Source organism: Bombina bombina, chromosome 2 (genome assembly GCF_027579735.1).
Source record: "Bombina bombina isolate aBomBom1 chromosome 2, aBomBom1.pri, whole genome shotgun sequence".
In the NCBI taxonomy this organism is placed as follows: Eukaryota; Metazoa; Chordata; class Amphibia; order Anura; family Bombinatoridae; genus Bombina; species Bombina bombina.
Genome location: NC_069500.1, coordinates 196,903,936 through 196,928,353, shown reverse-complemented (window position 1 = coordinate 196,928,353; position 24,418 = coordinate 196,903,936).

The following is a 24,418-nucleotide window of genomic DNA, read 5'->3' as shown; positions in this document are numbered from 1 at the left end:
AGACATTTTTGGCGGGTGCAAAACTTATGAGTTTAAGCAAGCAGGATAGTGAGGAACTAAATGCTGACATCACGATGGGGGAAATTGTACTGGCAATTAAAGACTTAAAATCGGGTAAGGCCCCGGGACCCGATGTGTTCCCGGAGGAATATTCTTAAATATTTAAGTCTGAATTGGCTCCCCATATTCATAAGTTTTGCAACGATGTTATGCAGGGCAAAATTATCCCATCTGGCGTGTTGAGCGCTAGGATTGTGGTGATCCCCAAGCCCGGCAAGAACCCTGAGAATTGGCAAAGTTATAGACCGATTTCCCTGATAAATCAGGATATTAAAATCCTTACCAAGATTCTTGCTAATAGGCTTAAGAAGCTAGCCCCAAATCTGGTACATCCAGACCAGGTGGGCTTTATTTCAGATAGGGAAGCACCGGATAATGTGAGGAAAACTATAACCCTAGTAGATTATTTAAGGGGGAAAGAAACGCCATTTCTGCTGCTATCTTTGGATGCGGAAAAGGCGTTTGATAGAATAGACTGGAATTATATGACAACAGTTCTGACAGAAATGTGTTTTGTTTGTTTTTTATGAAGGCAATAAAAGGACTGTACTCTACCCTGACAGAGGTCAGGGGTGCCCCCTATCGCCAATACAGTTTGCCCTATGTATGGAGCTACTAGCCGCTTGCATTAGGAATAACCCAGATATTTCAGGAGTGATAGTTAAGGACTCAAAATATAAATTGTCATTATTTGCGGACGATGTCCTCCTGACTTTGACTAGACCCTTAATATCCTTACCTAACTTATACCAAACCCTACATGACTTCTCACTTGTTTCGGGTTATAAGATTAATCTAGACAAATGCGAGGCATTACCTTTAAATCTTCCGCCACTTACCAAAAAATTGATTGAGACCAATTTCGAATTTGCCTGGGCTAAGAAGTCAATCATGTACTTAGGCATTAAATTGTCAGACTCGTACCATAATGTTTATGATCTGAACTTTGTTCCACTTTATAATACAATCAACAGAGATCTAAAAAAAAAGTGGAGAGCCTACGGATTCTCCTGGTATGGTAGGCTCTCTGCAATTAAAATGAATATTCTTCCAAGATTTTATATCTATTCTGGGCACTTACGATCGCAGTATCTAGATCTGACTTACAGAAGCTACAGGTTTCTTTAAATACTTTCCTGAGAGGAGATAGAAGAAGCAGAATAGCCTCACATATATTATCCCGACACAGACAATTGGGGAGAGTGGGCCTCCCGAATTTGACCGACTACTATCATGCGTCTAGACTAGTGCAAGCCTCTTTGTTAGGCAAGAATGACTGTAATATTTTATAGAATGGACTGGAAGCAAAACTGGGTGGTTATGAATCTCCTGCAGATATATTGTGGGAAACAGAACACACATTTGACAGTTATAATTATAGAGCTTTAGCCACTGGTGAGACAATTAGGGTTTGGAAGTCACTTGCTGGACCCTTGAAACTAATTCATGTTAACTCTAGGATCAAACCAATTAAGTTTCTTTTACACCCAGACTTGCATACACAAGTAGGGAAGTGGGTTAACAAAGGACTTTACAGGGTAGCTGACTTTCTAGACGGAAACCATATACAAACGTTCTCTCAGATTCAGGATATGGTCCAACCTTTGAAACTACACGGGTTCCTTTATCTTCAGATTTCATCTGCCATACATAAATACTACTACCCCTGGGCCTCACAGACACACACAACATTAGAAAGTACACGCATTACCCCCAGTAGAGTGAAGAACCTGATCTCGGGACTATATTTAGCTATTCAGGAAGCCCAAACACCAAACCACTTAATGATAATCAATAGTGATGTCGCGAATAGTTCGCCGGCGAACATAGCATGTTCACGTTCGCCGCGGCGGGCGAACATATGCGATTTTCGATCCGCCCCCTATTCGTCATCATTGAGTAATACTTTGACCCTGTACCTCACAGTCAGCAGACACATTCCAGCCAATCAGCAGCAGACCCTCCCTCCCAGACCCTCCTACCTCCTGGACAGCATCCATTTTAGATTAATTCGGAAGCTGCATTCTTAGTGAGAGGAGGGACAGTGTAGCTGCTGCTGATTTAATAGGGAAATCGATAGCTAGGCTAGTGTATTCAGTGTCCACTACAGTCCTGAAGGACTCATCTGATCTCTGCTGTAAGGACAGCACCACAAAAAGACCCTTTTAGGGCTAGAACATCAGTCTGCTTTTTTTTTTTTTTCCTTTGTAATCTAATTGCAGTTGCCTGCCTGCCTGCCAGCGTGTGTGTCAGGCTCACAGCGTATACTGTGCCCACTTGCCCAGTGCCACCACTCATATCTGGTGTAACAGTAGTGTAGATTTAAAAAAAAAAACACTTTTTTGACTGTGTTAAATAATAGCAGTCATTTTCCTTCACACGTGTGCATTTCAGTGCCTGCCTGCCAGGGCACAGTGTCACCCCAGTGCAACTCATATCTGGTGTAACAGTAGTGTACATTTAAAAAAAAAACAACACTTTTTTGACTGTGTTAATTAATAGCAGTCATTTTCCTTCACACGTGTGCGTTTCAGTGCCTGCCAGGGCACAGTGTCACCCCAGTGCAACTCATATCTGGTGTAACAGTAGTGTAGATTTAAAAAAACAACACTTTTTTGACTGTGTTAAATAATAGCAGTCAGTTTCCTTCACACGTGTGCGTTTCAGTGCCTGCCTGCCAGGGCACAGTGTCACCCCAGTGCAACTCATATCTGGTGTAACAGTAGTGTAGATTTAAAAAAAACAACACTTTTTTGACTGTGTTAAATAATAGCAGTCAGTTTCCTTCACACGTGTGCGTTTCAGTGCCTACCTGCCAGGGCACAGTGTCACCCCAGTGCAACTCATATCTGGTGTAACAGTAGTGTACATTTAAAAAAAACAACACTTTTTTGACTGTGAAATAATAGCAGTGTCAGTTTCCTTCACACGTGTGCATTTCAGTGCCTGCCAGGGCACAGTGTCACCCCAGTGCAACTCATATCTGGTGTAACAGTAGTGTACATTTAAAAAAAAAAAACACTTTTTTGACTGTGTTAAATAATAGCAGTCAGTTTCCTTCACACGTGTGCGTTTCAGTGCCTGCCTGCCAGGGCACAGTGTCACCCCAGTGCAACTCATATCTGGTGTAACAGTAGTGTACATTTAAAAAAAAAAAAAAAAACTTTTTTGACTGTGAAATAATAGCATTCAGTTTCCTTCACACGTGTGCGTTTCAGTGCCTGCCAGGGCACAGTGTCACCCCAGTGCAACTCATATCTGGTGTAACAGTAGTGTACATTTAAAAAAAAAATACAATCTTGACTGTAATAGATTGAATAGCAGTTAGTTGTCTGCAAGCGTGTGTGTCAGGCCTACAGCGTCTACTCTGCCAACTTCTGCCATTGCACAGTGCCACTTATATCTGTTGTCACAGTAGCTTGCACGCATAGTACCACTAATTGAAAAAAAAAATCACAGGCAGAGGCAGGCCACCCCGCAGGGGCCGTCGTGTTCGTGGTGCTGTGATTCCCTTTGGCCCTAGAATAATGCCCAGTGTTCAGAGGCCACGTACCCCGAACTCAAACATTTCTGAGGACATAGTTGACTGGCTAACACAGGACACCCAATCTTCTACAGCTTCCGCTCGAAACCTTGACGCACCATCCTCCTCCAGCTTAGCTTCGGGCACCTCTCAAGTTACCACTCGTCCGCCTGCCGCCACCACCAACACTAGCACCACAGCCGCTTCACTTGATCTGTCAGAGTAGTTATTTACACATCAGTTGGAAGAAATGAGTGATGCGCAACCATTATTGCCAGAGGATGTAGATAACAGGGATATGTCTCAGTCAGGCAGCATTACACACATGGACGTAACAGGGATTAAACTGATAAGAATAGAACTACTTAACACACCACTCCTATCTGATGGCACATTAGATTGCATGCGCAGTGCCCCAAATTTGAAGTAGGAGGACCGACCAAGCATCTTTTTCCATCTCCCGGTTCCTAAAATCGATGCCATATACACGTCCCCTGATAGGGGACGTAACAGGGATTAAACTGATAAGAATAGTACTACTTAACACACCTTATAATAATGCAGAGAGAGGCAATGCAGAGAGAGGAGCCTGAAGAAGAGGAGTCAGAGGAGGAAGGTGGCTTTGAGGAGGTGGAAGACCAAACACAGCAGGCGTCCCAGGGGGCTTGTTGTCACCTTTCTGGGACCCTTGGTGTTGTACGTGGCTGGGTGGAGGAAGAGACCTTCAATGACATCAGTGAGAACAAGGAACGGGACATGGTTAGCTTGGTATCCAACCTTGTGCAAATGGGGAGTTTGCGGTTGTGCAAATGGACTGTTTGCGGTTGTTTGCGGTGCGTTAAACGGGGAATTTGGTCTGACACTGTGAAGCGGGCGTAACCCTTACACTACCTGATCGATACAACATCATACTTGATGTTTTAAAGCACGTTATTCCAAACAATTTAGGAATGTTAGGTGATTTATGGCTTAAAACCAGACTCTGCATCAACTATGTAATTTTCCATGGGAGTTTTGCCATGGATCCCCCTCCGGCATGCCACAGTCCAGGTGTTAGTACCCTTGAAACAACTTTTCCATCACTATTGTGGCCAGAAAGAGTCCCTGTGGGTTTTAAAGTTTGTCTGCCTATTGAAGTCTATGGCGGTTCACCCGGTCGTAAACAGTTGCGGAAGTTCGCGTTCGCTGTTCATGAACCCAAATTTTTATGTTTGCGACATCACTAATAATCAATAAATGGGAACAAGACACTGGGCTAGATCTTCCTAGACATACATAGGATTTGATTCTTTACAACTCAAGTAAGGGTTTGATTAATGCTGATCTAAAAGAGAACTGTATAAAGACAGTCTTTGGATGGTATCTCACCCTAGAGAAAACATGCCATTTTTCCCCAGAGGTTACTAATCAATGCTATAGAGGATGTGGGGTTAGGGGGACCTATGTACACATGTTCTCTTAAACTATAGAATTAGACCATACAATAAAGCAATTAACACGTTCATTAAGACTCTATGTACTGCAACTAGGATCTGTATAGCCAGACATTGGAAGGTAGGGGCTCCAGCCTGACCTGAAGTGTTAGATAAAATAGAGCATATATACACTATGTCAGAAATAGCCGCATCTATCCAAGGGACAAGGGACCAATTTATTAAAATATGGTTCTATTGGATAATGCAAGAGAAGGCAGAATAGTGGAATTCTTGGAGGCCGAGTCCTGAACGGATAGTCAGGAATATCCAGAGAATTTACCCTCTCAGTAAGTCGAGACTCACTTTTACATCCACATCCTCCTCTAAGAAAGAGATGATACTTGATGCTTATAGATATAGAGGTAGTGTCATTTTATAGTACCACAGAAATGTTTATGTTAATTTTAATATGGTATTTAGGTTTTATAATATGTTTTTTTAAAAAATGGAAAATATTGCAAAGAAATGTAAGATATCACGAAACAAAATGTTGGATAAAAGAGAGACAAAGGCAACATTTTAATGTATAGGTCACAGAGGTTTGCTAGAGATAACTCTCTACAAATTTGACTTGTAATAATGGATCATCCTGTAACTTTGGTTGGGTATCTGTGAAACTTTTGCTATGTTGTATCCTGAATTCTTTGCTTCTCATAATAAAGAAATATTTCAACTTAAAAAAATACAAATATAAATGTTCAAAGGACTGAAAAACAATGTCTATCTAGAAGGTATCTGATGGTTATCAGAAGGGGTTACTTATATGATTCATCAAGTTAAAAAACATAGGTACAACACAAAAACATTATCCTTGAAAATATTAGTTTTACATTTCTAGTTAATTTGGGTGCATCAGTAAATTTAACAGTTTCCTTTAACCAACTTTAACCTCTATAGATAAGAAACTATCGGCTAGATTACGAGTTTTGCAATAATCTTAAAAAGCAGCGTTAACGGGTCCTAACGCTGCTTTTTAACGCCCGCTGGTATTACGAGTCTTGCAGGTTTAGGGGCACCGCACACATCTTTGGCCTTAACGCAAATCAACTTACGTAAATTTCGTAAAGTCTTTTTTCAATGGGACTTGCATAGCGCCGGTATTACGAGTTTGTCCTGGGAGGCCAAAAAGTGAGCGGTACACCCTCTACCTCCAAGATTCCTAACGCATTCTAAAGTCAGTAGTTATGAGTTTTACACTACAAAGCTGTAGCATAAAACTCATAACTAAAGTGCTAAAAAGTACACTAACACCCATAAACTACCTATTAACCCCTAAACCGAGGCCCTCCCGTATCACAAACACTATAATAACATTTTTAACCCCAAACCTGCCGCTCCGGACATCGCCGCCACTATATAAACATATTAACCCCTAAACCGCCGCACTCCCACCTCGCAAACACTAGTTAAATATTATTAACCCTTAATCTGACGCCCCCAACATCGCCGCCACCTACATTATACTTATTAACCCCTAATCTTCCGCTCCGGACATCGCTGCCACATACATTATATTTATTAACCACTAATCTGCCGTCCCCAACCTACATTTATTAACCCCTAATCTGCCGTCCCCAACGTCGCCGCCGCCGCCACTATTCTAAATTTATTAACCCTTTAAACCTAAGTCTAACCCTAACACCCCCTAACTTAAATATAATTTAAATAAATCTAAATAAAAATTACTATCATTCCCTAAATTATTCCTTTTTAAAACTAAATACTTACCTATAAAATAAACCCTGAGCTAGCTACAATATAACTAATAGTTACATTGTATCTATCTTAGGGTTTATTTTTATTTTACAGGCAAGTTTGTATTTATTTTAACTAGGTATAATAGTTACTAAATAGTTATTAACTATTTAATAACTACCTAACTAAAATAAATAAAAATGTACCTGTAAAATAAAACCTAACCTAAGTTACAATAACACCTAACACTACACTACAATTAAATAAATTCCCTACATTAAATACAATTAACTAAATTCAATAAAATTAGCTAAATTACAAAAAAAAAAACCCACTAAATTACAGAAAATAAAAAACAAATTACAAGATATTTAAACTAATTACACCTAATCTAAGAGCCCTATCAAAATAAAAAGCCCCCCCAAAATAATAAAAACCCCTAGCCTAAACTAAACTATCAATAGCCCTTAAAAGGGCCTTTTGCGGGGCATTGCCCCAAAGAAATCAGCTCTTTTACCTGTAAATAAAAAATACAAATACCCCCCCAACAGTAAAACCCACCACCCACACAACCAACCCCCCAAATAAAATCCTAACTAAAAAACTAAGCTCCCCATTGCCCTGAAAAGGGCATTTGGATGGGCATTGCCCTTAAAAGGGCATTTAGCTCTATTGCTGCCAAAAGCCCAAACCTAAAAATAAAACCAACCCAATACACCCTTAAAAAAATCCTAACACTAACCCCCGTAGATTCACTTACCGGGAGAAGTCTTCATCCAAGCGGCAAGATGTCCTCAACGAAGCCGGCAGAAGTGGTCCCCCAGATGGGCAGAAGTGGTGCTCCAGACTGGCAGAAGTCTTCATCCAAGCAGCAAGAAGTTGTCCTCCAGACAGGCAGAAGTCTTCATCCAGATGGCATCTTCTATCTTCATCCATCAATGCGAGTTCAATCCTATTGGCTGATTGGATCTTGGATGACATCACTTAAAGGTACATTCATTCCGAAGAAGCCGTCGATTGAAGAGGATGCTCCGCGCCGGATGTCTTGAAGATGGAGCCCGCTCCACGCCGGATGGATGAAGATAGAAGATGCCGTCTGGATGAAGACTTCTGCCCGTCTGGAGGACACTTCTTGCCGCTTGGATGAAGACTTCTGCCCGTCTGGAGCACCACTTCTGCCCGTCTGGAGGACCACTTCTGCCGGCTTTGTTGAGGACATCTTGCCGCTTGGATGTGTTAGGATTTTTTTAAGGGTGTATTGGGTGGGTTTTATTTTTAGGTTAGGCCTTTGGGCAGCAATAGAGCTAAATGCCATTTTAAGGGCAATGCCCATCCAAATGCCCTTTTTAGAGCAATGGGGAGCTTAGGTTTTTTTAGTTAGGATTTTATTTGGGGGGTTGGTTGTGTGGGTGATGGGTTTTACTGTTGGGGGGGTATTTGAATTTTTTATTTACAGGTAAAAGAGCCAATTTCTTTGGGGAAATGCCCCGCAAAAGACCCTTTTAAGGGCTATTGATAGTTTCGTTTAGGCTATGGGGGTTTTATTATTTTTGGGGGGCTTTTTTATTTTTATAGGGCTCTTAGATTAGGTGTAATTAGTTAGAATATCTTGTAATTTGTTTTTTATTTTCTGTAATTTAGTGTTTTGTTAGGGTTTATTTTATAGGTAAATATTTAGTTTTAAATAGGAATAATTTAGTTAATGATAGGAATTTTATATTTAGATTTATTTAAATTATATTTAAAGGGACACTGAACACAAATTGTTTCTTTTGTGATTCATATAGAGCATGAAATTTTAAGCAACTTTCTAATTTACTCCTATTACAACATTTTCTTCATTCTCTTGGTATCTTTATTTGAAATGCAAGAATGTAAGTTTAGATGCCGGCCCATTTTTGGTGAACAACCTGGGTTGTCCTTGCTGATTGGTGGATAAATTGCATCCACCAATAAAAAAGTGCTATCCAGAGTCCTGAACGGAAAAAAAAGCTTAGATGCCTTCTTTTTCAAATAAAGATAGCAAGAGAACGAAGAAAAATTGATAATAGGAGTGAAATAGAAAGTTGCTTAAATTGCATGCTCTATCTGAATCACAAAAGAAAAAATTTGGGTTCAGTGTCCCTTTAAGTTAGGGGGTGTTAGGGTTAGGGGTTAATAAATTTAGAATAGTGGCGGTAATGTTGGGGTGGCAGATTAGGGGTTAATAAATGTAGGTAGGTTGCGGCGATGTTAGGGGCAGCAGATTAGGGGTTAATAAATATAATGTTATGTTGGCGATGTTGGGGGCAGCAGATTAGGGGTTAATAAATATAATGTAGGTGGCAGCGATGTCCGGAGCGGCAGATTAGGGGTTAATAAGTATAATGCAGGTGTCGGCTATGTCGGGTGCGGCAGATTAGGGGTGTTTAGACTCGGGGTTCATGTTAGGGTGTTAGGTGTAAACATAAAGTGTATTTCCCCATAGGAATCAATGGGGCTGCGTTACTGAGATTTACTCTGCTTTTTTGCAGGTGTTAGACTTTTTCTCAGCCAGCTCTCCCCATTGATGTCTATGGGTAAATCGTGCACAAGCACGTACAACCAGCTCACCGCTGACTTAAGCAGCGCTGGTATTGGAGTGCGGTATGGAGCACAATTTTGCTCTACGCACATTTCTTACCTTTTAACGCCGGGTTTGTAAAAACCCGTAATACCAGCACTGTAGGTAAGTGAGCAGTGAGAAAAAACTGCACGTTAGCACCGCACCCCTCATAATGCAAGACTTGTAATCTAGCCGTATTTGTATAATGTCATGGTTCATAAAAATCATAAAATGACATGGGTCTAAGGCATGTCATGACACATTCTCATTGCTTTTTTCAACATGAGGAAAAGATAACAACAAGTGGTGTAGCTGCTTGTTAAAGAATAGGGTAAATGGAAAACTAAACGTTCATCAGGTTCATCTTGACAAGGGAAAGTCTTTGTTAGCCAGTGGATTATGATTCTTTTATGAACAAAATAACAAAAGTGAGGCATCTTGAAACAATATTAAAAGGAAAAATAAATTTAATATCACATCTGTCAGAACAAAAATAAAGATGAAGAATGATATAGGGGTAGATTTATCATAGTGCGAGCGGACATAAAACGATGTAGCGTATCATGTCCGCTGCACATCGATAAATGCCAACAGCAAATGCTGTCTGCATGTATCATTGCACCAGCAGTTCTTGTGAACTGCTGATGCAATGCCGCCCCCTGCAGATTCGCGGCCAATCGGTCGCTAGCAGGGGGTGTCAATCAACCCGATCGTATAGGATCGGGTTGATTTCTGTTCGCTGCCTCAGAGCAGGCGGACAAGTTATGGAGCAGTGGTCTTTATTCCACTGCTTCATAACTTCTGTTTCCGCCAAGCCTGAAGGCTCACGCGGAAACAGGGGCATCACTTAAAAAAGTGATGTAGGGATTTTTAGGGAAGTCAAATGCATTAGAAAAATACAAAAATATGTACATATAGATTGTCACATGCATAGCAAACCTAAAGTTGCCTTTTCTAAGAGATATGCAAACATTTATGGACAGTTTGTTTAGAAGAATCAGATACAATATAATATACTATTGTCAAGATCTCAACATACTAACGGCTAGAGTTTGGCGGCCAAAGGGGTGCGTTAGCTACGCATGCTTTTTTTCTCCCGCACCTTTTAAATACCGCTGGTATTTAGAGTTCACAGAATGGCTGCGTTAGGCTCCAAAAAGGGAGCGTAGAGCATATTTAACGCCACTGCAACTCTAAATTCCAACGGTGCTTACGGACGCGGCCAGCTTAAAAAACGTGCTCGTGCACGATTCCCCCATAGAAAACAATGGGGCCGTTTGAGCTGAAAAAAAACCTAACACCTGCAAAAAAGCAGCGTTCAGCTCTTAACGCAGCCCCATTGTTTTCTATGGGGAAACACTTCCTAAGTCTGCACCTAACACCCTAACATGTACCCCGAGTCTAAACACCCCTAATCTTACACTTATTAACCCCTAATCTGCCGCCCCCGCTATCGCTGACCCCTGCATATTATTATTAACCCCTAATCTGCCGCTCCGTACACCGCCGCAACCTACATTATACCTATGTAACACCGCCGACCCCTATATTATATTTATTAACCCCTAATCTGCCGCCCCCATCGTCGCCTCCACCTACCTACAATAATTAACCCCTAATCTGCCGATCGGAGCTCACCGCTACTATAATAAATGTATTAACCCCTAATCCGCCTCACTCCCGCCTCAATAACCCTATAAGAAATAGTATTAACCCCTAATCTGCTCTCCCTAACATCGCCGACACCTAACTTCAAGTATTAACCCCTAATCTGCCGACCGGAGCTCACCGCTACTCTACTAAATTTTTTAACCCCTAAAGCTAAGTCTAACCCTAACACTAACACCCCCCTAAGTTAAATATAATTTTTTATAATTTTTTAAAATAAACCCTAATATAGCTACAATATAAATTATAATTATATTGTAGCTATTTTAGGATTAATATTTATTTTACAGGCAACTTCGTAATTATTTTAACCAGATACAATAGCTATTAAATAGTTAATAACTATTTAAAAGTTACCTAGTTAAAATAATTACAAAATTACCTTAAAATAAATCCTAACCTAAGTTACAATTAAACCTAACACTACACTATCAATAAATTAATTAAATAAAATACCTACAATTATCTACAATCAAACCTAACACTACACTATCAATAAATTCATTAAATACAATACCTACAAATAAATACAATGAAATAAACTAAAGTACAAAAAATAAAAAAGAACTAAGTTACAAAAAATAAAAAAATATTTACAAACATTAGAAAAATATTACAACAATTTTAAACTAATTACACCTACTCTAAGCCCCCTAATAAAATAACAAAGCCCCCCAAAATAAAAAAATGCCCTACCCTATTCTAAAATTAAAATAGAAAAGCTCTTTTACCTTGCCAGCCCTGAAAAGGGCCCTTTGCGGGGCATGCCCCAAAGAATTCAGCTCTTTTGCCTGTAAAAAAAAAACATACAATACCCCCCCCAACATTACAACCCACCACCCACATACCCCTAATCTAACCCAAACCCCCTTAAATAAACCTAACACTAAGCCCCTGAAGATCTCCCTACCTTGTCTTCACCTCACCGGGTTCAGCGATCGGTCCAGAAGAGGGTCCGAAGTCTTGATCCAAGCAGCGGCTGAAGAACTCCATCATCAGGCTGAAGTCGGAAGTCCATCATCGGGATGAAGTCTTCTATCAAGCGGCATCTTCAATCTTCTTTCTTCCGGAGCGGAGCCATCTTCTTCCCAGCCAACGCAGATCCATCCTCTTCAACCGACGCCTACTCGCCGAATGACGGTTCCTTTAAATGACGTCATCCAAGATGGCGTCCCTCGAATTCCGATTGGCTGATAGGATTCTATCAGCCAATCGGAATTCAATCAGAATCAAGTTCAATCCGATTGGCTGATCCGATCAGCCAATCAGATTGAGCTCGCATTCTATTGGCTGATCGGAACAGCCAATAGAATGCGAGCTCAATCTGATTGGCTGATCGGATCAGCCAATCGGATTGAACTTGATTCTGATTGGCTGATTCCATCAGCCAATCAGAATTTTCCTACCTTAATTCCGATTGGCTGATAGAATCCTATCAGCCAATCGGAATTCGAGGGACGCCATCTTGGATGACGTCATTTAAAGGAACCGTCATTCGGCGAGTAGGCGTCGGTTGAAGAGGATGGATCCGCGTCGGCTGGGAAGAAGATGGCTCCGCTCCGCTCCGGAAGAAAGAAGATTGAAGATGCCGCTTGATAGAAGACTTCATCCCGATGATGGACTTCCGACTTCAGCCCGATGATGGAGTTCTTCAGCCGCCGCTTGGATCAAGACTTCGGACCCTCTTCTGGACCGATCGCTGAACCCGGTGAGGTGAAGACAAGGTAGGGAGATCTTCAGGGGCTTAGTGTTAGGTTTATTTAAGGGGGGTTTGGGTTAGATTAGGGGTATGTGGGTGGTGGGTTGTAATGTTGGGGGGGGTATTGTATGGGTTTTTTTTACAGGCAAAAGAGCTGAATTATTTGGGGCATGCCCCGCAAAGGGCCCTGTTCAGGGCTGGTAAGGTAAAAGAGCTTCTCTATTTTAATTTTAGAATAGGGTAGGGCATTTTTTTATTTTGGGGGGCTTTGTTGTTTTATTAGGGGGCTTAGAGTAGGTGTAATTAGTTTAAAATTGTTGTAATATTTTTCTAATGTTTGTAAATATTTTTTTATTTTTTGTAACTTAGTTCTTTTTTATTTTTTGTACTTTAGTTAGTTTATTTCATTGTATTTATTTGTAGGTATTGTATTTAATTAATTTATTGATAGTGTAGTGTTAGGTTTAATTGTAGATAATTGTAGGTATTTTATTTAATTAATTTATTGATAGTGTAGTGTTAGGTTTAATTGTAACTTAGGTTAGGATTTATTTTACAGGTAATTTTGTAATTATTTTAACTAGGTAGCTATTAAATAGCTATTGTACCTGGTTAAAATAAATACAAAGTTGCCTGTAAAATAAATATTAATCCTAAAATAGCTACAATATAATTATTATTTATATTGTAGCTATATTAGGGTTTATTTTACAGGTAAGTATTTAGCTTTAAATAGGAATAATTTATTAATAAGAGTTAATTTATTTCGTTAGATAAAAATTATATTTAACTTAGGGGGGTGTTAGTGTTAGGGTTAGACTTAGCTTTAGGGGTTAAAAAATTTAGTAGAGTAGCGGTGAGCTCCGGTCGGCAGATTAGGGGTTAATACTTGAAGTTAGGTGTCGGCGATGTTAGGGAGAGCAGATTAGGGGTTAATACTATTTATTGTAGGGTTATTGAGGCGGGAGTGAGGCGGATTAGGGGTTAATACATTTATTATAGTAGCGGTGAGCTCCGGTCGGCAGATTAGGGGTTAATTATTGTAGGTAGGTGGAGGCGACGGGGGCGGCATAAGTAGGGGTTAATAAATATAATATAGGGGTCGGCGGTGTTAGGGGCAGCAGATTAGGGGTACATAGGGATAACGTAGGTGGCCGCGGTATACGGAGCGGCAGATTAGGGGTTAAAAAATTTTAATATTGTGGCGGCGATGTGGGGGGACCTCGGTTTAGGGGTACATAGGTAGTTTATGGGTGTTAGTGTACTTTAGAGCACAGTAGTTAAGAGCTTTATAAACCGGCGTTAGCCCAGAAAGCTCTTAACTACTGACTTTTTTCTGCGGCTGGAGTTTTGTCGTTAGATTTCTAACGCTCACTTCAGCCACGACTCTAAATACCAGCGTTAGGCAGATCCCATTGAAAAGATAGGATACGCAAATGGCGTAGGGGGATCTGCGGTATGGAAAAGTCGCGGCTGGAAAGTGAGCGTTAGACCCTTTCCTGACTGACTCCATATACCAGCGGGCGGTAAAAACCAGCGTTAGGAGCCTCTAACGCTGGTTTTGACGGCTACCGCCCAACTCTAAATCTAGGCCTTAGACTATTTAAACTGAGACTGATATATAGCATTGAATCATACATACAAATGATTAAAACGGACAGTCTACTCCATTTGTATTGTAAAGATAGATAATCCCTTTATTACCCATTCCCCAGTTTTCATAACCAACACGGTTATATTAATGCACTTTTAATTCTGTGATTACCTTGTATCTAAGCCTCTGCAGACTCCCTCCCTTATTTCATTTCTTTTGACAGACTTGCATTTTAGCCAATTAGTGCTGACTCCTATGTAACTCTACAGGAGTTAGCACAATGTTATCTATATGGCAGACATGAACTAGCAATGTATAGCTGTACAAAAATGTCAAAATCCACTGAGATAAGAGGCTGCCTTCAAGGGTTTAGCAATTATCATATGAGCCTTCCTAGGTTTACCTTTAAAAAAGAATACCAAAGGAACAAAGCTAATTTGATGATTATAGTAAGTTGGAAAGTTGATTAAAAAAGTGTAATTTTGACTAGACTATCCCTTTAAGCAGTAGTTGCCCAAAAGCAGGGGATTTGTTTTAAATTCCATTTTGGGCACTCATGCCATTGATTTTCCATAATATATATATAAAATTCCCTTTGGCACACCATATTTTTTCCCCACAAATTACATATTTTTTGTCAGTATAGAAGTGCAGTAAAAAAAGCTGTTTAGGAAATCTCTGATGTTTAAAATGCTCATGTTACAAACAACATATGGCTACTTGTTTTGTAGTGGTCAGCTGTCTTATGCACACACCAGCTGGACAGAAGTGAAAGCTGGTGACATTTTAGCTTCTAACTTTTTTTTTCTCAACATTGTGATGATCTCAAAGATAAAACCTGTCAAACCGGTCTTCTAAAATGACATTATTCTGAAAGTAGCTTAGGAAGGATAGGGTAACTATACAGAGTTTCAATAGCTCGGAAAACTGCCAGGTATAATGTGATTAGATTTTCTACATTGCACATATAGTGGCATATTTTAATTACATTTTCTTATTAGTAGATTTGTGGGTTCTGCACAATATTTACCATAAAATATTAATACATGGATCATATATACAGTATATATATATATATATATATAATTATTTTTGATCTATCATATAATATATAATAAGTTAAAAAGCATGTAACTAATTTTAAAAGAAGCAGATACACAGTAAAGGGACAGTACACCAAAATTTGTATTGTTTTAAAAAAGGTAGATAATCCCTTTATTACCCATTCCCCAGTTTTGCATAACCAACACAATTATATTAATATACTTTTTACCTCTGTGATTACCTTGTATCTCAGCATCTACTGATCACATTACTTTTTTATTTATTATCTATTGACTTGCATTTTTGCCAATTAGTGCTGTGTTGTGCTAACTCTTAAATAACTCCCCGAGCGTGAGCACAGTGTTATCTATATGGCTCACATGAACTAGTACTCCCCTGTTGTGAAAAGCAAATAAAAAATAATTAATAGAAGAGGCAGCCTTCAAGGGCTTAGAAATTAGCATATGAGCCTACCTAGGTTAAGCTTACAACTAAGAATAGCAAGAGAACAAAGCACATTTGATGATAAGAGTAAATTGTAAAATTGTTTAACATTACATGTCCTATCTGAATAATGAGTTTAATTTTGACTAGACTGTCCGTTTAACCTTAGTGTAACAACCTACATTAACCAATAATGGATAGTGTTTTGTAGTGAAAGACATTTTTGTATTCTCCTATGAAGTACACATATACCAGTGGTGTGGACCAGTCTAAAGAACTTCATTTTGAGGGTGTTGTGGTGGATCTCAGTGCTTGCCTTAATACAGATATGGTGAATGGAAGTTGCACTCAGGCGTACTGTGAGTCAGGCAATAGGGATTACTAAAACAACAAATGGTTGATTGCTACAGAAGAAGAGATAATTGTGGCTATCACCTGTGCTTTTATATTAAAATTTGGATATTAGTCACACAATATGGCCATATTTTGCTAAGCCAATCACCAACTTACAAAGTGTCCCAATTCTGACTGGTCCTAACACTACACAACTTTCTTTTTATGGGCTAAATCATGCCTGATTCTCTCTTTATAATAGAATAAGACTCCCTGGGGCCAATTTATCATGGCCTGAATAGGCCAAATACCCCTGTTTCCACACGAGCCTTCAGGCTCGCCGGAAACAAGGGTTAAAGGGACACAATCAAAATTAAACTGTCATTATTCAGATAGAGCATGCCATTTTAAACAACTTTCCAATTTACTTCTATTAACAAAATGTGCACAGTCTTTTTATATTTAAACTTTTTTAGTTCTTTTTATATTTAAACTTTTTGAGTCACCAGCTCCTACTGAGCATGTGCAAGAATAAGTCTGTATGCATTTGTGAATGGCTGATGGCTGTCACATGGTACGTGTATGCATTTGTGAATGGCTGATGGCTGTTACATGGTACAGGGGGAGTGGAAAAAGACATAACTTAAAATTGTCAGAAAAAAAATCTACTACTCATTTGAAGTTCAGACTAAGTGCTATTGCATTGTCTTGTTATCTTGCATTTGTTTTGATTATGCAAATCTAATGTGTTGACTGGTCCTTTAAGAAGCAGTAGTCTTAAAACCACTGCTCCTTAACTCATCTGAGGCTGCGGACATCAACCTGCCCAATCTCATACAATCGGGTTGATTGACACCCCCTGTTAGCGGCCGATTCTGAAGGGGGCAGCATTGCACAAGCAGTTCACCAGATGATAAATGGCGACAGCGTATGCTGTCTGCATTTATCGATGTCTGGCGGACATGATCACTACAGCGTATTATGTCCGCTAGACAAATGATAAATCACCCCCCCCGGGTTTATACACAACTCCAGTGCAATATCATGAGTACACCTGAGTTTGAATGGGGTGCTTTAACCAATGGAAGATGGTCAGTCTACCTTCTTGTAAATACTAATCCACAAAGTTTGGTTCAGCAAACCTTAATTCTTAAGGATTAATTGGGTATTATGAAAGTCAGAGAGCTTAACCCCTTAACGACCGACGACGTATGCCATACGTCCTAAAAAAAAAAGCACTTAACGACCGAGGACGTATGGCATACGTCGTCGGTTAAACAGAGCACTGGAAGCGATCGAAATCGCTTCCAGCTGCTCTAACAGTATTGCAGGCTTGCCTTGAGGTCTAGGCATCCTGCAATACTGTTCCCGAGTGCCGGGACCGGATTGATCACTCCCCCACGAGTGATCACTTCCGGTTTCGCTCCACGTGGAGCCCGGCAGTGTTTCAGAGCATCGGAAGCGATCGGACACGCTTCCGATGCTCTGCTTGTGTGCTAAGTGCCTCGGTGGGTCGAGGCACTTAGTTAGTTATAAAATAAAAGTAAAAATGTTTAAAAAAAAAAAAGTATAAAATAAAAAAAAGCCTAAAATAGCCCCCCCCCCCTCCCCCTTCACTAGGCATCCAAGATAGCGATGCCCAGTGCATCATGGGGCCTCTGGGGGTGTCCCTAGCCTGCCTCATCATAGGGGCAAGCTAGGGTCACCCAATCTGAGCCTCCCACCCAAAAAAAATAATAATAATAAAATACCCCATTTGTCTGATCATGTCAATATTTGTAAATATTGACTATGATCAGTGTGGATCTCCCTCCCTCTCCTCACTTGCCATTTTGTTGGAGAGAGAGACCTGTATTTAGCAGAGAGAGAGAGATTTATTTCTTTTATTTGTTAAAAAATATAGAACCAAAGGCTCTTTTCAGAGCCATTAACCCCTAGCTTGCCAGTGATCACTATATATCACTGGCAGTAGCATAGGTGCACTTTTTTTTTGCTGCATTTTGCTGTCTGTGCATTTTTTTAGGGGTTAATTTTGTTGTTGTAATTTTTTAAAAACCCCAAGGCTCTTTTCAGAAACATTTAGTTAATTTAATTTAATTTTCAGAGCCATTAACCCCTAGCTTGCCAGTGATCACTATATATCACTGGCAGTAGCATAGGTGCACTTTTTTTGCTGCATTTTGCTGTCTGTGCATTTTTTTAGGGGTTAATTTTGTTGTTGTATTTTTTTAAAAACCCAAAGGCTCTTTTCAGAAACATTTAGTTAATTTAATTTAATTTTCAGAGCCATTAACCCCTAGCTTGCCAGTGATCGCTATAAATCACTGGCAGTTGCATAGCTGTACTTTTTTGCTGTCTGTGCATTTTTTTAGGGGTTAATTTTGTTGTTGTAATTTTTTAAAAACCCAAAGGCTCTTTTCAGAAACATTTAGTTAATTTAATTTAATTTTCAGAGCTATTAACCCCTAGCTTGCCAGTGATCGCTATAAATCACTGGCAGTAGCATAGCTGTACTTTTTTGCTAGTTAATTTAGTTAATTAATTTAGTTAATTTAATTTTTTTTAGTAATTGTTTTCTGTGACAGATACAAAAATGTCACAGAAAAGATATAGTGCTGAGGAGGCGTATGCCATCCTTGCGTCAGAGTCAGATGCCTCTATTTCTGACTCAGACCCCAATTTTGACCCTGCCATGTGCTCAGATACATCACTAGATGCAGTCTCAACTGATAGTGATGTATCTGTGGCTGCTAGCCCCCCTGCCAGCCCCCCTGCTAGCCCCCCTGCCAGAAGGAGGCGTGTTGCTGCCATTGCTGCTGAAGAGTGGGTAACGCCTCATCTCCAGAGGCCAGATATCCCAACCTTCACAGCAAATGCTGGCATAAATATAGATGTGGCAGGTTTTAGCCCCCAGCAGTTTCTGGAAGTGTTTCTGGGCGATGATATATTGGGGAACATTGTCGCCCAAACTAATTTATATGCCCATCAGTTCCGTGCTGCAAAGCCTGGAACATATTTGGCAAAGTAGCAATGGGCCCCCATCAATGTGCCAGAATTCAAAAAATTCTGGGCATTGACTATGCTGATGGGCATCATAAAGAAACCCTCCATTCGCTCCTACTGGAGTAGTAGCCCCATCTGCTCTACCCCCATTTTCTCCCAGACTATGTCGAGGAAGAGGTATGAAATGATTCTGCATTTCATGCACTTCAGCGACAACAGCCTGTGCCCCCCTAGGGAGCATCCCCAATTTGACAGGCTGTATAAAATCCGCCCCCTGATAACCCACTTTTCTGCCAGGTTTGCAGAGGCTTATACACCTGGAAGGAATATATGCGTTGATGAATCCCTAATGAAGTATAAGGGAAGGCTGGAATTCAAGCAGTATATTCCTTCCAAACGCTCCAGATATGGGGTAAAGGTGTATAAGCTCTGTGACAGCGAGACTGGGTATACTCAGGCCTTCCGGGTGTATGAGGGAAAGGATAGCCACCTTGACCCTCCAGGTTGCCCAGAACATATGGGAACCACTGGCAAGATTGTCTGGGACCTGATATTACCCCTAATGAACAAAGGGTATCACTTGTACTTAGACAATTTTTATACAAGTGTCCTTTTGTTCAAGCTACTGTATTGCTTTGATACAGTAGCTTGCGGTACAATTAAAAAGAACCGCGCAGGTTTCCCAGGACAACTTGTACGCACCCGGCTACGAAGGGGGGAGACCTCAGCTCTGCGCCAAGAGGAGCTGTTGGCACTTAAGTACAGAGACAAGAAGGATGTATACCTTCTTACCACCATCCACACAGAGAGGACGGTGGCGGTTTCTGTACGTGGCAGAGCTGAGATCATAAGGAAGCCAGTGTGCATCAAGTCTTATAAACCGGCATATGGGTGGGGTTGATCTGGCTGATCAGCTGCTGCAGCCCTACCTAATTATGCGGAAAACAAGGGCCTGGTACAAAAAGGTTGCAATTTACCTAATGCAGATTGCAACCCACAACGCTTTTTTGTTGTTCAAAAAAGCAAACCCCAGAGTTAAAAAAACTTTTTTACAGTTTCAGCTCCAGATTATTACTGGGATTTTGTACCATGATGCACCTGCTCCCCGGGCGGTGATGGGAGAGAGCAGAGTTGGGGATACTCATTTTATTTTTAAAATCCCCCCTACTGCCGCAAAGCAGAAACCACAAAAAAAATGCAGAGTCTGTACCAAGAGGGGGAAGAGAAGGGACACCATATATCACTGTCCTGATTGCCCTGGACAGCCTGCACTCTGCATTGGGGACTGCTTCAAGCGGTACCATACAATGGTCAATTTAAAAAAAAAAAAATACATTTGGTGTTATATATATAAATATTTTTTTTTGGTTATGTTTACTGTTAGATGGGTTGTTTTTTGTTTTTTTTAATTTTACTGTGCCAGATTTTTACATTTCACTACTCTATTTTTTTCTAAAATTGGGCCTGTTATTTTTTTTTAACCAAAACCCCTGTCAAACCTATGCATGGGGGACATAGGTGTTCTCAGGGTGCCTTGCAAAAAACAACCTGAAGTATGTTTTTGTAATAACTTACAACAGTCTCTCCTAAATTATAGTCAAAAAGCAATGTGTCTGTAAAAATGAAAATTGAAAAATAACCACCATACACTTTCTCCAATTTTTTGGGCTAAAACGGTTGCTTCAAAGGCATCAAAGCACACCATATACAATACCTTGGGGTGTCAACATTTAAAAAAATAAACACTTTCATGGCAATAAATAAAAGTGGGGTATGCAATAGGCCACAAACTAAAGATAGGCCTATCAGAAGAAATACTATCACTTAATAACTAAAATCACAAGTCATAAAATTGTAACATAACCTTCCCAAAATCCTGGCAAACCTATGCATGGGGGGCATAGGTGTACTCAGGGTGCCTTGCAGAAAACAACCTGAAGTATTCTTTTGCAATAACTTACAACAGTCTCTCCTAAATCATAGTCAAAAAGCAATGTGTCTGTAAAAATGAAAATTGAAAAATAACCACCATACACTTTCTCCAATTTTTTGGGCTAAAACGGTTGCTTCAAAGGCATCAAAGCACACCATATACAATACCTTGGGGTGTCAACATTTAAAAAATATACACTTTCATGGCAATAAATAAAAGTGGGGTATGCAATAGGCCACAAACTAAAGATAGGCCTATCAGAAGAAATACTCTCATTGTTAATAACTAAAATCACAAGTCATAAAATTGTAACATAACCTTCCCAAAATCCTGGCAAACCTATGCATGGGGGGCATAGGTGTACTCAGGGTGCCTTGCAGAAAGCAACCTGAAGTATTCTTTTGCAATAACTTACAACAGTCTCTCCTAAATCATAGTCAAAAAGCAATGTGTCTGTAAAAATGAAAATTGAAAAATAACCACCATACACTTTCTCCAATTTTTTTGGGCTAAAACGGTTGCTTCAAAGGCATCAAAGCACACCATATACAATACCTTGGGGTGTCAACATTTAAAAAAATAAACACTTTCATGGCAATAAATAAAAGTGGGGTATGCAATAGGCCACAAACTAAAGATAGGCCTATCAGAAGAAATACTATCACTTAATAACTAAAATCACAAGTCATAAAATTGTAACATAACCTTCCCAAAATCCTGGCAAACCTATGCATGGGGGGCATAGGTGTACTCAGGGTGCCTTGCAGAAAACAACCTGAAGTATTCTTTTGCAATAACTTACAACAGTCTCTCCTAAATCATAGTCAAAAAGCAATGTGTCTGTAAAAATGAAAATTGAAAAATAACCACCATACACTTTCTCCAATTTTTTGGGCTAAAACGGTTGCTTCAAAGGCATCAAAGCACACCATATACAATACCTTGGGGTGTCAACATTTAAAAAATATACACTTTCATGGCAATAAATAAAAGTGGGGTATGCAATAGGCCACAAACTAAAGATAGGCCTATCAGAAGAAATACTCTCATTGTTAATAACTAAAATCACAAGTCATAAAATTGTAACATAACCTTCCCAAAATCCTGGCAAACCTATGCATGGGGGGCATAGGTGTACTCAGGGTGCCTTGCAGAAAGCAACCTGAAGTATTCTTTTGCAATAACTTACAACAGTCTCTCCTAAATCATAGTCAAAAAGCAATGTGTCTGTAAAAATGAAAATTGAAAAATAACCACCATACACTTTCTCCAATTTTTTGGGCTAAAACGGTTGCTTCAAAGGCATCAAAGCACACCATATACAATACCTTGGGGTGTCAACTTTTCAAATATATGCACATTCATGGAAAACAAATAAATTGGGGTATGTTAAAAGACCCCCCAAAAAGACGATAGGCAAAGAAAATATGTTAAATGTGAAAAAAAATCACAAACGCATGTCAGACATTTGGCATTGCACCCCCCAAATAAGCCACCAAACCTATGCATAGGTGGTATCACTGAACTCAGGAGATGTTGGTGACCACATATTGGTGTCTTCTTTGGTAGTAACACATAACAGGAGCTGTGAATCCATGTCTAAAGTACAATGTATGTGAACAATAACACAAAAATATGAATGCCCAATAGTTTGACAAAGACTAGTGGTTAAATTAGTGCATGGAAAGTGTTAAAATATCTGCATTTGAAATACCCTAGGAAGTCTACTTTTCAAAAATATATGGTTTGATTGAGTTAAATTACATTGGCCGGCTTCAGAAATGTCTTAAATAGGACATGGGTGCATGGGATGTGAAAATTCAAAGTGGAAAAAATGGAATGGGCTTCCTAAAAATAAGGCCTTTTAGCCCCCAGAGAACCCAACACACCTATACATGGGTGGTATCACTGTACTCAGGAGAGGTTGTTGAACACATATTGAGGTGTTTTTTGGCAGTAACACATAACAGGAACTGAAAATCCATGCCTAAAGTACAATGTGTGTGAAAAATAACACAAAAAAATGACTACCCAAAAGTTTGACAAAGACTGGTGGTTGAATTAGTGCATGGAAAGTGTTAAAATATCAGCATTTGAAAAACCCTAGGGTGTCTACTTTTCAAAAATATATGGTTTGATGGGGGTAAATTCCATTGGCCAGCTTCAGAAATGTCCCAAATAGGACATGGGTGCATGATGACCGATGTGAAAATTCCAAGTTGAAAAACTGGAATGCGCTACCTAAAAATAAGGCCATTTAGCCCCCAGAGAACCCGACACACCTATACATAGGTGGTATCACTGTACTCAGGAGATGTTGTTGAACACATATTGAGGTGGTTTTTGGCAGTAACACATAACAGGAACTGAAAATCCATGCCTAAAGTACAATGTGTGTGAAAAATAACACAAAAAAATGACTACCCAAAAGTTTGACAAAGACTGGTGGTTGAATTAGTGCATGGAAAGTGTTAAAATATCAGCATTTGAAAAACCCTAGGGTGTCTACTTTTCAAAAATATATGGTTTGATGGGGGTAAATTCCATTGGCCAGCTTCAGAAATGTCCCAAATAGGACATGGGTAAATGATGACCGATGTGAAAATTCCAAGTTGAAAAACTGGAATGCGCTACCTAAAAATAAGGCCATTTAGCCCCCAGAGAACCCGACACACCTATACATAGGTGGTATCACTGTACTCAGGAGATGTTGTTGAACACATATTGAGGTGGTTTTTGGCAGTAACACATAACAGGAACTGAAAATCCATGCCTAAAGTACAATGTGTGTGAAAAATAACACAAAAAAATGACTACCCAAAAGATTGACAAAGACTGGTGGTTGAATTAGTGCATGGAAAGTGTTAAAATATCAGCATTTGAAAAACCCTAGGGTGTCTACTTTTCAAAAATATATGGTTTGATGGGGGTAAATTCCATTGGCCAGCTTCAGAAATGTCCCAAATAGGACATGGGTGCATGATGACCGATGTGAAAATTCCAAGTTGAAAAACTGGAATGCGCTACCTAAAAATAAGGCCATTTAGCCCCCAGAGAACCCAACACACCTATACATAGGTGGTATCACTGTACTCGGGAGACGTTGTTGAACACATATTGAGGTGGTTTTTGGCAGTAACACATAACAGGAACTGAAAATACATGCCTAAAGTACAATGTGTGTGAAAAATAACACAAAAAAATGACTACCCAAAAGTTTGACAAAGACTGGTGGTTGAATTAGTGCATGGAAAGTGTTAAAATACCAGCATTTGAAATACCCTAGGGTGTCTACTTTTCAAAAATATATGGTTTGATGGGGGTAAACTCCATTGGCCAGCTTCAGAAATGTCCCAAATAGGA